The sequence below is a fragment of the Neoarius graeffei genome, chromosome 21, assembly GCF_027579695.1.
Source record: "Neoarius graeffei isolate fNeoGra1 chromosome 21, fNeoGra1.pri, whole genome shotgun sequence".
Classification (NCBI taxonomy): Eukaryota; Metazoa; Chordata; class Actinopteri; order Siluriformes; family Ariidae; genus Neoarius; species Neoarius graeffei.
In genome coordinates, this window is record NC_083589.1 from 31,393,537 (window position 1) to 31,410,704 (window position 17,168).

A 17,168-nucleotide genomic window follows, 5' to 3' on the forward strand; every position below is an offset into this window, starting at 1 on the left:
GAAAAATAGGAAATATAGATTCAGTGCTGCAGCGCACGTCATTATTTCACACCAATGTAGCTCTTTGCACAAAAGAGCATTCTAACTGAAAGAATAACTCAGATGTTATATCTGAGTTGTGAAAAATCTGTGCCAAGATGTGTGTTCATTGCATTCAGTAATTTTTAGCATTCAAATTATTCTTTACGCTGTTTGGATTGGCTGAGCAAATAACTGCCTACAAATAACGATCTGCTGATGTGTGGTTACTTTGCACTTTTGTATTTTAAGTTCTATGAGATGTCAATAAAACAGTGACTGCATCTGATTTCTTTGTTGTTGTTTGACTCATTGCGCAAACTTCATAATCAGTATTTCAAAAAAATAATTTGAATGATAAAACAGGGTTGGCATGGTGGTGTAGTGGTTAGCACTGTCGCCTCACAGCAAGAAGGTTCTGGGTTCGAGCCCAGTGGCTGATGGGGGCCTTTCTGTGCGGAGTTTGCATGTTCTCCCCGTGTCTGTGTGGATTTCCTCCGGGTGCTCCGGTTTCCCCCACAGTCCAAAGACATGCAGGTTAGGCTAATTGGTGGCTCTAAATTGACCGTAGCTGTGAGTGTGAATAGCCGTTTGTCTCTATGTGTCAGCCCCGTGATGATCTGGCAGCTTGTCCAGGGTGTACCCCACCTCTCGCACATAGTCAGCTGGGATAGGCTCCAGCTTGCCTGCGACCCACAGGATAAGCGGTTACGGATAATGGATGGATGGAAGATAAAACAATTATTGAACTTGGTTTTCATAAAATATTGTGATTTGTTACTGTCTCTCAAGCAACTGCTGCTTGCTTGCCACTAACTACTCATGATATTTTGTTCAATCTCGTCCAATAATCACTTAATATTGTAAAAGAAGAGAAGTAAATGGTTTGTAAACAGGATGTTTACATAGATTTCAGTTTCATATGCTCAAAAACCTGATTTGCCTGGACTGTATTTGGATTAACTGTGATGAAACGGCTGATTCATATAATGTATCAAAAGAGTCCCACATATTTGAAATGATGAAAGGCATATCCACATATTATATGATCTACTGAATATCAAGTGCTAGAAAGTGGTCTAGCCAAATAAAATGAAAGCAACAGGGACAAAATGATAGTTTATAGATCATCCATTAAACTTTAACTTCCAGTAACTGGACTTTCGAACTAGAGTGAAAATAAAACAACACAAGCTGTGAATATATTGAATATGTATAGATCCATCCATCCATTATCTGTAACCGCTTATCCTGTTCAGGGTCGCGGGCAAGCTGGAGCCTATCCCAGCTGACTACGGGCAAAAGGCGGGGTACACCCTGGACAAGTCGCCAGGTCATCACAGGGCTGACACACAGAGACAAACAACCATTCACACTCACACCTACGGTCAATTGAGTCACCAGTTAGCCTAACCTGCATGTCTTTGGACTGTGGGGGAAACCGAAGCACCCGGAGGAAACCCACGCAGACACGGGGAGAACATGCAAACTCCACACAGAAAGGCCCCCGTCAGCCACTGGGCTCGAACCCAGAACCTTCTTGCTGTGAGGCGACAATGCTAACCACTACACCACTGTGCCGCCGCTATTAAGCATTAAAAATCATAAACTGTTAACATGTTTTTTAGAATTAGTTCATAAGCTGTTTGTTCACTGTAACCTTACAGGCTGTTGATGGTGAATAGATGGTTTGTTCACATTTTGTACATTGTCTGTATTGCACTGTACAAAATAATTGCCACTAATTATTCTTAAACAGTAGTTCAGGTACAGTACCAGTCAAAAGTTTGGGCATGCCTTTTAATCCAATATTTTTTTCTTTATTTTTATTAAAAATTCCCAAGGATCACTGTTAGTGAATAACAAGAAAAAGTAAAATCTTGGGATTTTCAAATCTCCAAAACCACCATCAGACTCCACCTCTTTGCCAGCAAATTATTTGGAAGGTTTACCAGAAAAAAATCATTTTCTGTCAGTTTACCACAAACATACGGTAAGCACCTGAAGTTTGTGAAACACTACTACAACTCTGACTGAAACCATGTTCTATGGTCTGATGTAACAAAAATGGAGCTTTTTGGCAATAAACACTCAAGGTAGGTTTGGCGTACAGAGAAGGATGGCTATAATGAAAAGAACCCGATCCCAGCTGAAAAGTATGGTGGATGTTCTGTGACGTTTTGTTGCTGTTTTTCCTCCAAAGGCCTGGAAACCTTGTTAGGGTTCATGGCATCATGGACTCCATGAAATACCAGGACATTTTAAATCACAGTCTGGCTGCCTCTGCCAGGAAACTAAAACTGGGTCGTCCATGGATCTTCCAGCAGTACAATGATCTGAAACATATGTCCAAATCAACACAAAAATGGCTATCTGAGCACAGAATCAAGCTTCTGTTATGACCATCTCAGTCCCCTGACCTGAACCCCATAGAAAACCTGTGGGGTGAGCTGAAGAAGACAGAGCACAAGAGAGGGCCTAGAACCCTGGATGATCTGGAGAGCTTGTGTAAAGAGGAATGGTCTCAGATGCCCTGCTCTGTAAGTAATGAAGGATGTCGTTTCTTTTTACTTAGTTGAGCGGTTCTTGACATAATATGGATTACTACAGTTGTGGTGTAGAATAGGGCTATTTACTGTATGTTTATTATTTACTATTTACTGTTTGATCTCAAACACATTAAGAAGGCAAGAAAATCGTCCACTAATTAACTTTTGATGAGGCACATCCGTTAATTGAAAAGCATTCCAGGTGACTAACTCATGAAGCTGGTTAAGATAATGCCAATAGTGTGCAAAGTGTCATCAAGGTAAACACTGGCGACTATGAAGAATCTAAAATATCAAAATCTCATCTCATCTCATTATCTCTAGCCGCTTTATCCTTCTACAGGGTCGCAGGCAAGCTGGAGCCTATCCCAGCTGACTACGGGCGAAAGGCGGGGTACACCCTGGACAAGTCACCAGGTCATCACAGGGCTGACACATAGACACAGACAACCATTCACACTCACATTCACACCTACGGTCAATTTAGAGTCACCAGTTACCTAACCTGCATGTCTTTGGACTGTGGGGGAAACCGGAGCACCCGGAGGAAACCCACGCGGACACGGGGAGAACATGCAAACTCCGCACAGAAAGGCCCTCGCCGGCCCCGGGGCTCGAACCCAGGACCTTCTTGCTGTGAGGTGACAGCGCTAACCACTACACCACCGTGCCGCCCCTAAAATATCAAAATATTTTTTAAAACACTTTTTTCTTTACCACACCATTCCATATATGTTCTGTACGTTGTTTCATAATTTTGATGTCTTCAATATTGTTGTACAATGTGGAAATTAGTCACATACACAGTACACACTTTCATCTGAATGAAATCAAGCCTTTGTGCTTCAAGTATTACAGTTGAACTTAAGCAGTGAAAAAAGCAAGCAAGCAAACAAACAAACAAACAAACACAGTAACCCTCACTTTTTTCATAAACTTGATTATCACAATCTGGAATTTGTATCAACCTGACTCGGAACATTGATTATTGAATTATACATTCATGATGCCAATAAAAATCAAACCTGAAATGACAACTACATATTGAATAAAGGGTCGGTGAACAGTTCCTTCAGTCACAGCCACTGACTTTAAAACAGAGTAAACTGAACCATGAGGTATCTTCACTACCTTTGAGATGGTCTTGTAGTCATAGATCCCATTTTTAAATGCTCATATTACTTCACTTTGATTTGTTCTTTGGATGGTAACTATAATACTGATAGACCTCACACAGAGGCAACTATTTATGCTTGTGAAGTCACTTAAAACATGTCATCCAAAATGTTGAGTTGAGTTGACACATGAGCTGGCAAAGTGAGTGAGTTGGCATGATAATGTGTTGCATGACATCAAGGCTAGTCTTAAAATTGCATGTTTTTAATAGAATAACTGGGTGGGGGACATTTCAATATCTCATCTCATCTCATTATCTGTCATCTGTCATCTCATTATCAACTGTCCTCATGTCCTCCTTCACCTCATCTCATTCATCTCATTATCTCTAGCTGCTTTATCCTGTTCTACAGGGTTGCAGGCAAGCTGGAGCCTATCCCAGCTGACTACGGGCGAAAGGCGGGGTACACCCTGGACAAGTCGCCAGGTCATCACAGGGCTGACACATAGACACAGACAACCATTCACACTCACATTCACACCTACGGTCAATTTAGAGTCACCAGTTAACCTAACCTGCATGTCTTTGGACTGTGGGGGAAACCGGAGCACCCGGAGGATACCCACACGGACACGGGGAGAACATGCAAACTCCACACAGAAAGGCCCTCACCGGCCACGGGGCTCGAACCCGGACCTTCTTGCTGTGAGGTGACAGCACTAACCACTACACCACCGTGCCGCCCCATTTCAATATTATATCTGAAATATGAGACAATGTACATGTCTCACTGTAATCCAGGGGCTCCAAAGACAAGGCTCCAAGGACAGATTATATGACAATTATTCAAAATTCCAGGCCGCATAAAACCAACAGACCAGTATGTTTCACGACACAGTACACACTAACAATTTATACAGAAAGATATCCATCCATCCATCCATTATCTGTAGCCCCATATCCTGTTCTACAGAGTTGCAGGCAAGCTGGAGCCTATCCCAGCTGACTATGGGCGAGAGGTGGGCTACACCCTGGACAAGTCGCCAGGTTATCACAGGGCATGCTGTTATATTGCTGGTTTGTATCCCTTCATAAGGCATTAAAGAATTTAAAGTAGCATTGCTAATCTCCTTAAAGCCTTGGTGGTGTTTATTTTTAATAGTGCAACAGGAACAGGAGCAGTTCCAGACAGAGGAGTCCAAAGAAGCTTGAAAGCTTTTTTAAAAAAAAAAAACTTTCTTCACTCTTAGAAAGGATTTGTTAAAACTGACACAAACTATGTTACATTCTTATACACCACTGGGTGAGTTTTGGGGCAATGCTTGGTGTCATGACTTTAACACAGTGAAGGCGTCTGGAAGGTTACAGCAAAGTTCTGTAAAGAAGAAGAAGAAGAAGCCTTTGTTTGTCACACGTACACTCAAGCACAGACTGAAGCACACAGTGAAATTTCTCCTCTGCATTTAACCCATCTGAAGCAGTGAACACACACATTCATACACAAGTGAGCAATGAGCACACACACATACCCAGAGCATTAGGCAGCTATGCTACAGCACCCGGGAAGCAGTTGGGGGTTAGGTGCCTTGCTCAAGGGCACTTCAGCCCAAGCCCGCTCCATGTTAAACTAACCACGTCTTTGAACTGTGGAGGAAACCGGAGCACCCAGAGGAAACCCACGCAGTGTAATATTAACACACTGTGTGCCGTCCTTGGCTACACACATTGTGTTAAAAAACGTCTAAAACCCGACACAAAAAAACTGCTATTTTACACAAAATTAGTTAATGACAATACTACGGTATTTATGACTTTAACACATTTATTATCATGAAATATAAACAGTAAGATTCACAGAAATCAAACTGCAGAATATAACAGTAAAATTCACAGAACACAATTTCATAGAATTTCAGCAGGAAATATCTGATGAAGGACAAAACAGTTAGCTATTTTTCCAATTTCAATAGGCAACATTACACATAGCCACACCTCCTACTTTTCACTTATTTCAAAACTTTGTATCTTGGATCGATGTAGATCTGATCATCCAAGGACCACTAGCCGAGGATCATCTTCAGATTGGTCCATTTGCTGCAAAATAAATGAATACAATGTTAACATTTACACAGATAATGCAGCAGCCACATCTTTCTTTCTTTCTTTCTTTCTTTCTTTCTTTCTTTCTTTTACAATATTTGACACAAAGCATTAGCTGATATCACAGCTCAACCCCCCCAACACACACACACACACACACACACACACACACACACACACACACACACACACACACACACACAAAGTCTATAACTTTAAATACATAACTTAAAGTTAGGTAGCATGAGGCTGCAGCTACACATTCATACACCAACATTCATACAGATTGGAACTATATTTTCTGAAATAAATGTGTATTAAAATGATTGCCATCTTGGGGAATAATTGGATTAAGCTCGCCATGGCTATATGAGGTACATCTTAGCTACTGGTAGCTACACAGCAAAGTTAGATAGCAGAAGAAAAATATTCCTGCCTCATGATGCTGAATAATTAGTAGAACTTATAGTTCTAGCCAGGCTCTTTAATAATACCAAAACAAACTAAATGCTAATAAAAATGGTACACAGCGACAAAAAACATCTCACAAGTTAAATTTACATTTTGCAAGCCAAGCAACAATACTTAAAAAAAAAATCTCCCCGCCATATTTGTGCTGTGTAGATTAGCTGCCTATGCCATTTTGACAAAGTTAGTAAGATGGGGGGGCATGGTCTAACAGTTCTGTTCGAAACCAAACTAAACCAGTATTGAAAATATCAGCAGCAGAAGATGTCCTGTTTTCGTATAAATATACAGTGGTGCTTGAAAGTTTGTGAACCCTTTAGAATTTTCTATATTTCTGCATAAATATGACCTAAAACATCGTCAGATTTTCTCACAAGTCCTAAAAGTGGATAAAGAGAACCCAGTTAAACAAATGAGATAAAAATATTATACTTGGTCATTTATTTATTGAGGAAAATGATCCAATATTACATATCTGTGAGTGGCAAAACTATGTGAACCTCTAGGATTAGCAGTTAATTTGAAGGTGAAATTAGAGTCAGGTGTTTTCAATCAATGGGATGACAATCAGGTGTGAGTGGGCACCCTGTTTTATTTAAAGAACAGGGATCTGCAAAGTCTGATCTTCACAACACGTTTGTGGAAGTGTTTCATGGCACGAACAAAGGAGATTTCTGAGGACCTCAGAAAAAGCATTGTTGATGCTCATCAGACTGGAAAAGGTTACAAAACCATCTCTAAAGAGTTTGGACTCCACCAATCCACAGTCAGACAGATTGTGTACAAATGGAGGAAATTCAAGACCATTGTTACCCTCCCCAGGAGTGGTCGACCAACAAAGATCACTCTTAGAGCAAGGCGTGTAATAGTCGGTGAGGTCAGAAGGGACCCCAGGGAAACTTCTAAGCAACTGAAGGCCTCTCTCACATTGGCTAATGTTAATGTTCATGAGTCCACCATCAGGAGAGAACACTGAACAACAATGGTGTGCATGGCAGGGTTGCAAGGACAAAGCCACTGCTCTCCAAAAAGAATGTTGCTGCTCGTCTGAAGTTTGCTAAAGATCTTGTGGACAAGCCAGAAGGCTATTGGAAAAAATGTTTTGTGGACGGATGAGACCAAAATAGAACTTTTTGGTTTAAATGAGAAACATTATGTTTGGAGAAAGGAAAACACTGCATTCCAACATACAGTAAGAACCTTATCCCATCTGTGAAACATGGTGGTGGTAGTATCATGGTTTGGTTCTGTTTCCAGCTAATTCTAAAAGAAAATGCCAAGACATCTGTCCATGAACTGAATCTCAAGAGAAGGTGGGTCATGCAGCAAGACAACGTCTCTAAGCACACAAGTCGTTCTACCAAAGAATGGTTAAAGAAGAATAAAGTTAATGTTTTGGAATGGCCAAGTCAAAGTCCTGACCTTAATCCAATTGAAATGTTGTGGAAGGACCTGAAGTGAGCAGTTCATGTGAGGAAACCCACCAACATCCCAGAGTTGAAGCTGTTCTGTACGGAGGAATGGGCTAAAATTCCTCCAAGCCGGTGTGCAGGACTGATCAACAGTTACCGGAAACATTTAGTTGCAGTTATTGCTGCACAAGGGGGTCACACCAGATACTGAAAGCAAAGGTTCACACACTTTTGCCACTCACAGATATGTAATATTGGATAATTTTCCTCAGTAAATAAATGACCAAGTATATATTTTTGTCTCATTTGTTTAACTGGGTTCTCTTTATCTACTTTTAGGACTTGTGTGAAAATCTGATGATGTTTTAGGTCATATTTATGCATAAATATAGAAAATTCTAAAGGGTTCACAAATTTTCAAGCACCACTGTATGTTAAGAAATGATTTCAAGTACGACTTACCTCAATAATTTTGCTAGCTGTGACCAGCAAGAATCTTCTCCCCATGAAAATGGCGGTTTCGATGTTGTACAACACCCATGCTGCTTATCGTACACTCCGGCCAAAGTCACTGGAAGTCAGCATTACTCAGTGATATCATGTATGAAAAACACACTTGCCAACCAGAACCAATTAACTACTACTATAACTACAATGTAAACCAGCCTTGACTTGCTTCAAGAGCACATCGAATAGTGTTGTTAAAAACAAGTAACAAACTAGATGAAGACAGAGAACACCTAGTGTTTTTAACAACACTATTCGCTCTTCAAGCTAGACAGAGCTAGTGTTAATGTAACACTACTTGAGTAACCCCATTAGTTAAAATTCCCCCACTGAAATCCCCACCGATTTCGAGGTTTTTTTAATCCGGGTCTTCAATCTTATCCACAAAGAGCTGGTGTATTATTATACTGTAAGTAATAAATAAATACTGATGAGCTTCTAAATGACTCACATTTAGAGATTATCTTTGAAAAAGTGTTGTTTACATCGTCTCTGAGTAATGGAGAGGATTCTCAATGACCACTGAGCTATGGATTTTTTATTTTATTTTTATGTTTTTGCAATTCACATAGTGAAGTGATTATAAGATAAATATGATATTGTATGTACAACAGTATACAATAAACTGAAAACAAAACCAAGTCAATGTCATTATCAGACTGTGTGCTGGCTGCTGTTCAGCTAATTCAAGTGGCATTAATTTATTTAGCTTTTGCCATAGGAAGATATATATATATATATATGTGTGTACATACATCATGGCATGGGAAACCACAACAGCTTGCCCCAATTACAGTGGCCCCATTGTACCGAATCTGCATGTCTTTAAACTGTGGGGGAAACCGGAGCACCCGGAGGAAACCCACACGGACAACATGCAAACTCCACACAGAAAGGCCCCTGTCGGCCGTGAGGTTCGAACCCGGAACCTTCTTGCTGTGAGGCGACAGCGCTAACCACTACACCACTGTGCCGCCCCATTAAAAGCCCAACACTGAGTTTGTGTAGAGCAGATCAGTCTACACATATTGTTTTGAATATTGTGAACAAATTCACAGTTGTGTTCATTTTAAAACAACACATGACTATGTGTAAAAAAAAGCTGAATTCTTTCAACACAGTTTTATTTAACATTGACACAAAATATGTCGAGTGCTACGCATAATTTGTGTAATTTTTCGACACATTCTTTCTAAGAGTGTTTGTCATTTTCACAAAGGCATATTTTTGATACACAAAAGAGCAATTCCTGATCACCAAACCTTGCAGTGTCCATTTAGAACAAACCATGCTCACTTCCCCAAGGAAAAAAAAAAAGCAAACAAAGACATAGAGTTATAAAATCTATGAAAGCTCATTCAGGTGACCAGTTTAGAAAGACACAGACAGTTTGAGAAGAACAAATGAAAAGAATGAATATGATATAGAAATTGCATCAACTTTAAAATGTTGATTAGCCATCTATGCAAAATTTAAAGCACTTACCTATAAAGGCTGAGTAGCCCTAAGAAAATTTTTTTTAAAACCCTGCTTGGATCATTAGTGTGTTTTAGGAGAATACAGATTAGAAAATCAGCAGAGAGAGAGAGAGAGAGAGAGAGAGAGAGAGAGAGAGAGAGAGAGAGATATTAATAGATATGTAATACTAAACTACCACCCACATAAATGTTTGACCACTAGTGCCATCTAACTTTATGACACAGCTGTGTGTGCATGACTACACTGTGCATAGACCAAAACACATACAACAATGGAAATGTCTGACTTACTTTTAACACCAGAGTGGGCATGATCCAGTTCATCGCTTATCTAGTGATCTAAGACCACCAAAGTGAAACTCTTTTAACTTTCCATTCTGCGTAGCAGTGTTAGAGCAGTAAGGACACAGCCCCACGCTGTTTTTCAGATAAAAAGCAGTAATGAGATCGAGATTATCTTTGTCTCAAATGCACCTAATTAGCCAAGACACGTTTTGTGTCCAGAGTTAAGTTCTTTAGATTTAGACCAGCAAAATTAAGCAAACCAAGAAATAGTACTTAAAGGTAGACTGCCATTCAGATTTTTCACATTTAGATCATAAAAAGAATTTTCCCCGACACCCAATTATCTTTGTTTAGTGGACCAAAAACTACTGGATTAGAATCACGGACTTCCAATTTTATTAGTTTTTTTTTCCCCTAAAAGAACAATTAATGAATTTAGAGCCACGTGGCCCTAAATTCTCCACCATTTTTTTTCTTGCTTCACCATGACCTCATTCAAGATACTACATCATGCATGACGTGGTGGGCTTTCCCCGTCCGCGCAAGGCATTGTGGGATACAAATTTGAAACAGGAGAGAAAAATGGAGGATGTGAGTGTGCAAATGAAACGTGAAAGACTGACTATAGTAACGGAAAGCAAGAAGAAAAGATGTTATGTTATGTTATGTTATATACAAAGGAAAGGAAACGCAGGACCAAACTAATAAATATCGGTGGTCAGCGAGCACCTCGGTGTGATCAGCTGTTCGATTAGCGACAGAATGATGGAACTGTCAGTGCACAGTCAAAAGTAAACCTGTAGATGGCAGTAATGCAACACTGTGGGTGCCAGCTGCCGTAAAACCCAAAAGAAGAAGGTAAACCTGTGCATGCACACATGGACTTCCTCTGTCTGCTTGACTGCGTGAAGCGAGCGATTTCATGCACATCTACTTTTAAATGAAAGTATAGACGATTTGCCAAAATATTACTCAGTTAAAAGTAGAAGTATTCAGCCAAAATGTACTCAGAAACATGAAAATAAAAGTGCTGCTACTTTTAAATGTACTCCGATAGTAAAAAGTAAAAAATATTTAAACTGATGAAATTAATTTCATGTATTCATGTGAGAAGGTAACTTCTATTACTTATCTATTACTGCTCAAACTTTGGTCCACTCCTTCATTATGTCCCACCTAGATTAGTGCAACTCCCTTTTCATTGGCCTCCGTACTAAATCCCTTCAAAGACTACAGTACATTCAGAACTCTGCATCGAGACTCATCACCCAGACCAAACCATCTGCTCATATCACCCCCATTTCTCCTCAGCTTCACTGGCTACCTGTTCTGTCCCGAATTAAGTATAAAATCCTACTACTCACCTTCAAAGCCCTCCATAACTTTGCTCCTCCTTAAATCCGTGACCTTCTAACCCCATCCTACTCTCTCAGATCCTCTAGCCATAATCTCCTTACTGCCCCCCCACACACACCAGACTCTCTACCCTGGGTGGCAGGTCCTTCAATGCCATGGACCCCAAGCTCTGGAATTCCCTCCATGACTGCTCTTCCCTTCCTTTCTTCAAATCACATCTCAAAACCTTTCTGTTTCATGAACACTTCTCCTTCTCCACCACTGCATAAACTTACCACTCTTTACCAACTTCTAAACTTACCACTCTTTACCAACTTTTTCTTTTGTGTGCATGTTCTGTTTTCTTCACCTATGTAAAGTGACCTTGGGTTTGAGAAAGGTATTATTATTATTATTATTATTATTATTATTATTATTATTATTATTATTATTATTATCTAAAACTATTATAAACAGCTGTGCTGTTTTGTCTGAAAACATCATATAAGCTCTCTAAACTTGCTGGTCATATGCGTGACTACTCCTATGTTTGCAGATTATGCAGGAAGATAGGCACACTTGCCCATATCCTGGCCAGCTGCAGCACAGCCCTCACCCAGGGGAGGTATAGGTGGTGGCATGACAAGGTGCTCACAGTTCTGGCAGACATCTTGGGAGCAGGCCAGGAAGAGACCACAACAACCTCACAGGCCACAAGCAATATATCAGCAGTTTATCCAGGCAGGGGAATGGCCATCAATTGTAAGGACCAGAGCCAACATCCTACAAAAGGCACAAGGGTGGGAGATAAGGGTAGACCTAGGTAGGAAATTGGTTTCCCCCATCACTCAAACATTATTGAGGCCTGACATCATCATCTGGTCAAAGCAGGCGAAGAAGGTCATAATTGTGGAACTGACTGTCCCATGGGAGGAAGGTTGTGACAAGGCCCATAAGAGGAAGAGAATGAGATACCAAGACCTTGTCCAAGAGTGTAGAGAGAAAGGGTGGCAAACATGGCTGTTCCCAGTTGATGTAGGGTGCAGAGGGTTCCCGGTACAATCGGTGTGGACAGTGCTCAGTGCACTGGGTATATCAGGGAACGAGCAAAAAACAGCCATGTGCAGGATTGGTGAGGCAGCAGAAAGAGTCTCTTGTTGGCTCTGGGATAAAAGGGAGGAGGAGGGCTGGAGGCCCGAACCTGATGGATAGTGATTTGGCCACCACTGCCGACCTGCCAATTGGAGGGTGTTGTGGTTAAGGGTCGAAACACCTGATGAAGGTTGGGCACTATCATCTGACGACATCAGCCCCGGGCCAAAGGCCACAGTCGCTCAAATAGATCGACTGCATTAGGCACCCTTGGATGTATTATAACACGTAGTTTTCTTATACACCAATTTGAATTAAATTATTACATATAAATGACCAGCAGCTAGAATTTGACTTGTTGCCTAGCCATTTATGTTAGCTAATAGAATTGATGCTAATCTAACCTGGCATTAGCAAAGAAACAGTCCAACTTAATTAAATATAACCAGTTAACATTAACAAATTAGCTAAACATACCTCAAAGTGCTTTTTAAAATTAGGTGCCTTCTAGATAGGCAAAGGAGGCACTTTATTTTATCTCGGCATTGTTAATATGCTGGAGTAAGCCACCCAGAGCTATGGGTTCTCATCCTCAAGTTCTACACACAATCTGGTGGCTTATCCATATTCAAATACACACAGATAGCTATAGCACTTTGTGTAATATGAGGTCACTGCAGATGACAAATTTGCGTGATCCTTGAGGATCTTTTTTCTTTGTTGAATAATTTGATTGGATGCTTTAAACTGAAATGTACAGTACTGTGCAAAAGTTTTAGGCCCCCTAATTTTTTTTTCATACAAACTTTGTTATAGATTTCTATTTGATGATTTCTACATTATCGAGTCGGTACAAAAACATTTTAGAGTCCAAATGTTCGTTCATTTTCCAGTACAAAATTAAATGTGACAGAAAAAAATGTTTGTATCTGAGTAGCATATTACATAAGAGAGCACTTTTCATATTAAAAAAGAAAACATAATGAAGGCTGCTGGGTTTTGGTGCAAAATGAAGAAGCGAGTGTGACAGTCAAAGTGTCCAGAAGAACTGTGGATGGTTCTGTAAGATGCTCAGTAAAACCCACAGCTCATTTCCTTATTAAACTGCACTCATTGGACCTGAGACTACTATTTTTTTTTTAAAGCAAAGGGTCGTCTCACACCAACTATTGACTTTGTTTCATTTATTATGGCTTACTGCTTACTGTTTATAGTCATTTTTTTAATGTTGAAAGATTTCATTGAATTATTTTTAAGCCATTTTTGGTCGACAGCATTTCTTTACATGTGCCTAAGACTTTTGCACACTACTGTATATAAAATGTGATGGAGTCTATTCTATTGATGTCTAGCATAGAGTCACTGGCTGGATGAGAAAAATAACAACCTATCTAAGAAGCCTTGAAATTTCTGAGTATGTAATTTCTTGGAAATCTAACTACAGTAAGAGAAGAAGAATTCCATTTCAACAACACTCAAGTATAAATACCCCCAAAATAATACTTAAGTATAATAACTAAGTACAATTACACACACAGCAAGAGTAGTAGTAATGTACTGTAGGAATAAAGCTGCCCTGAGCCCAGCTGCTCCATCAGCTAACGGCAGTGTAAGCTTAGTAGCCCCAAGCTACTTGTGTTCAAATTCCAGTGCTGCCATTGTTGGGTCCTTATGCAAGACCTATAACAGTCCTCTAGAAGTTTCTAGAAGGACATTTGGTAGCGTGCATGCCTCCACCAAGCCATATATTTGGATTAACATCAAAATCTAATCAATTGTTCCTTGGCCCGGGGCGGCACGGTGGTGTAGTGGTTAGCACTGTCGCTTCACAGCAAGAAGGTCCTGGGTTTGAGCCCAGCTGCCGGCGAGGGCCTTTCTGTGTGAAGTTTGCATGTTCTTCCCATGTCTGCGTGGGTTTCCTCCGGGTGCTCCGGCTTCCCCCACAGTCCAAAGATATGCATGTTAGGCTAATTGGTAGCTCTAAATTGACCATAGGTGTGAGTGTGAATGGTTGTTTGTCTCTGTGTCAGCCCTGCAATGACCTGGCGACTTGTCCAAGGTGTACCCCGCCTCTTGCCCATAGTCAACAGGGATAGGCTCCAGCTTGCTTGCGACCCTGTAGAACACGATAAATAGCTACAGATGATGGATGGATGGATGTTCCTTGGCCCATGGCTCACCTTTCTTCAAAATTTAATCAAAATCCATTCACTCCTTTTTGAGTTGCATTGGGAACAGACAAAAAAATTCTGGCTGCACATACGTACACACAGTATCGGGATCCTGGATCCACCTACATATCTGGATTCACATCAAAATCTAATGCTCCTTGGCCCATGGCTCACCTTTCCATTTAAATCCATTCACTACTTTTTGAGTTATATTGGGAACAGACAAACAAACTGATGTAGGGATGGGCTGCCATGCCATAGCCATAGTAACCAATTCCCTTTCACTGTACAGTATCGAACACACCAATCCCTGTACTCGATGCCATGTTCTATCTCCGCCCATTCTTCTGACTCCCTGTAATGGTATTGGATACAGAGATGATACCGGATACCAAATACAGTGACGTCACGACTGTGCTTAAAACCCGCGGTGAAATCGAAATTCCTTCTCTCTGGCAGTTGGTTTCCACGCGTGAAAGAGACGTCATTACATCTGTGCTACAGGAGAACAAAGGACAAAGAACGAGCTATTGATACTGGACCTTTAGCCAAAGTTCAATGTATTTGATCTTTGCATAGTTGCAATAATAACTGAACCGGTTAGTTACTGCAGCCCACGCAGTATTTTAAAGAGAAAAGGCGACCGGATCCCTTTTCCCTTTCGCAATGTCGACGAACTACAAACAAGATTCCTTCCAGATCATCGGACGACTGACAGGACACCGAAGATCTTCAGCTGATGAGCTGTAAAAGGAACAGAACTGTTTTCTCCTTGGACCTGCGCTCCGTGCTGTCTTCGGATAGCAGACAGCGCACTTTCAGTCGCCAAGCAAGAGCGATTTCAAGTAAGGCTGGCATCTGGGCAATTGTTAGTCTTAGTTGTGGCTAGTTAATGTGAAGAGTGTTGTTTATTTGAATTCATTCATGGTTTAAATGTACGCATTTTGATTCGCATGAAAGTCGGTCTTAGACCGTGTGTTGTTTGATTTGCTTTGTTTGCTATCTGTATTTAGTTAGATTGTGCATGCGTTTTCTCTCTCTCTCTCTCTCTCTCTCTCTCTCTCTCTTTAACTCCCTCCGTTGCACTACACCCCTCAACATTGGGATTTCAGGAGTAGCTAAGGGTTGAGTAGAAGTTGGGTTTAAGGCCTAGCCGAGACTAGTTTTTAAACTACAGATCCTTTTCTCTCTTTCTCTCCCTTGTGCACTCTTCTTGTTGCCCATCCCCTTTTAGGCAAGGCCTAGCACAAGGCTCATGCATTCCATTCACATACTCTCACACACACACACACACACACACACACACACACACACACACACACACACACACTCTTACACACACACACACACACACACACACTTTCACACAGACACACATAAACACATGATTTCCATCTCACATTTTAACATCCACTCGCCCCTACACTGTAAACTTGCATATAGCTTATTACTTCTGATCACCATTAGTGCCTTAGTTATCATCATATACACTACTGATTATTACCTGTATACATTGTATCACCATTTATATCGAATTATTCTTTGGCTGTTATTGTTGCTATATCTGATCAGTATTAGTTTGCTAATTCATGTCAGCTATTTCAATAAATGGTATCTTTGGAATAAACTGTGTCCTGTCTATTGCTACAACATTCACTGAGTGCCAACCTCAAGTATTCTAATTGCCTTCACCTATTTGGTTGTTATATGAATGTTATAGATCTAGAGTACACTGTAAACCCGAATAAGTTGAGTTTACTTAAAAAAATTGAGGAAAGTGGTTGCCTTAAAAAAAATAAGTAATTATTAATGATTGAATTGAGTACCTTAAACTTACAATCTTCTGGTAAGTTTAAGGTACTCAATTCAATCATTAATAATTACTTATTTTTTTAAGGCAACCACTTTCCTCAATTTTTTTAAGTAAACTCAACTTATTCGGGTTTACAGTGTAAATGTATTACATTAGAGCTACAATACTCACTAAAACTATAGCAACATCACTAAGTTATTCTCCACCTGTATTGAGAACAACTGGAAATGTTCAGTGTGGCCAGTTGAGGTTAGCTGTCGTGGCTTCGTTGGCCGCTTCATGATGACGTTTTTGTCCTACCTTGGCCTTGGTGGCCGTAAATTGAAGTCAGCAAAGAAATGCCTGCAAGCGACAGCGGAGCAGGGGTCGAGTTGGATATGGGCAAAAGCCCACAACAGAAGTGTAATGACCACAACATAGTACCGTGTAACCACCTAAACCATCTTAGATGCCCCCCAGTGGCGTGAAGCTGCTGGTGGCGCCAGGGATGGCGGTACCGCCTTAGCCACCGAAACTGTGTGATTATCCCTGGTTGGCGGCTGACGAGGGGGGCGTCGAGCAGCACACGCTGTATGTTTTGAACTTCCATTGATTTTAATAGTTTAGCTATAAACTATTAGACACTTGAATTAATGATTAATGAATTTATGAGACTGATCCCTTTATACATGAGACTGATTTGATAAGCCTATTGCACCTACACTGAAGCGAAAACATAACCTCCTCCAAAAAAGTTGGCGAAGGTAATAAATGTACTATGCCAAATACAAGCCAGGTCCAGAAACCAGGCAGGCTGTTCTATTACCCACAGGACTATCTTGTT

The 17,168-nt window shown here is 40.6% G+C and overlaps 1 protein-coding gene across 2 annotated transcripts in view; it reads right to left on the reverse strand.

Moving 5' to 3' along the window:
• prkcq (protein kinase C, theta) overlaps positions 1-17,168 on the reverse strand; it is a 73,596-nt gene that overhangs the window by 48,923 nt on the left and 7,505 nt on the right. The gene's annotated exons all lie outside the window — the stretch shown is intronic.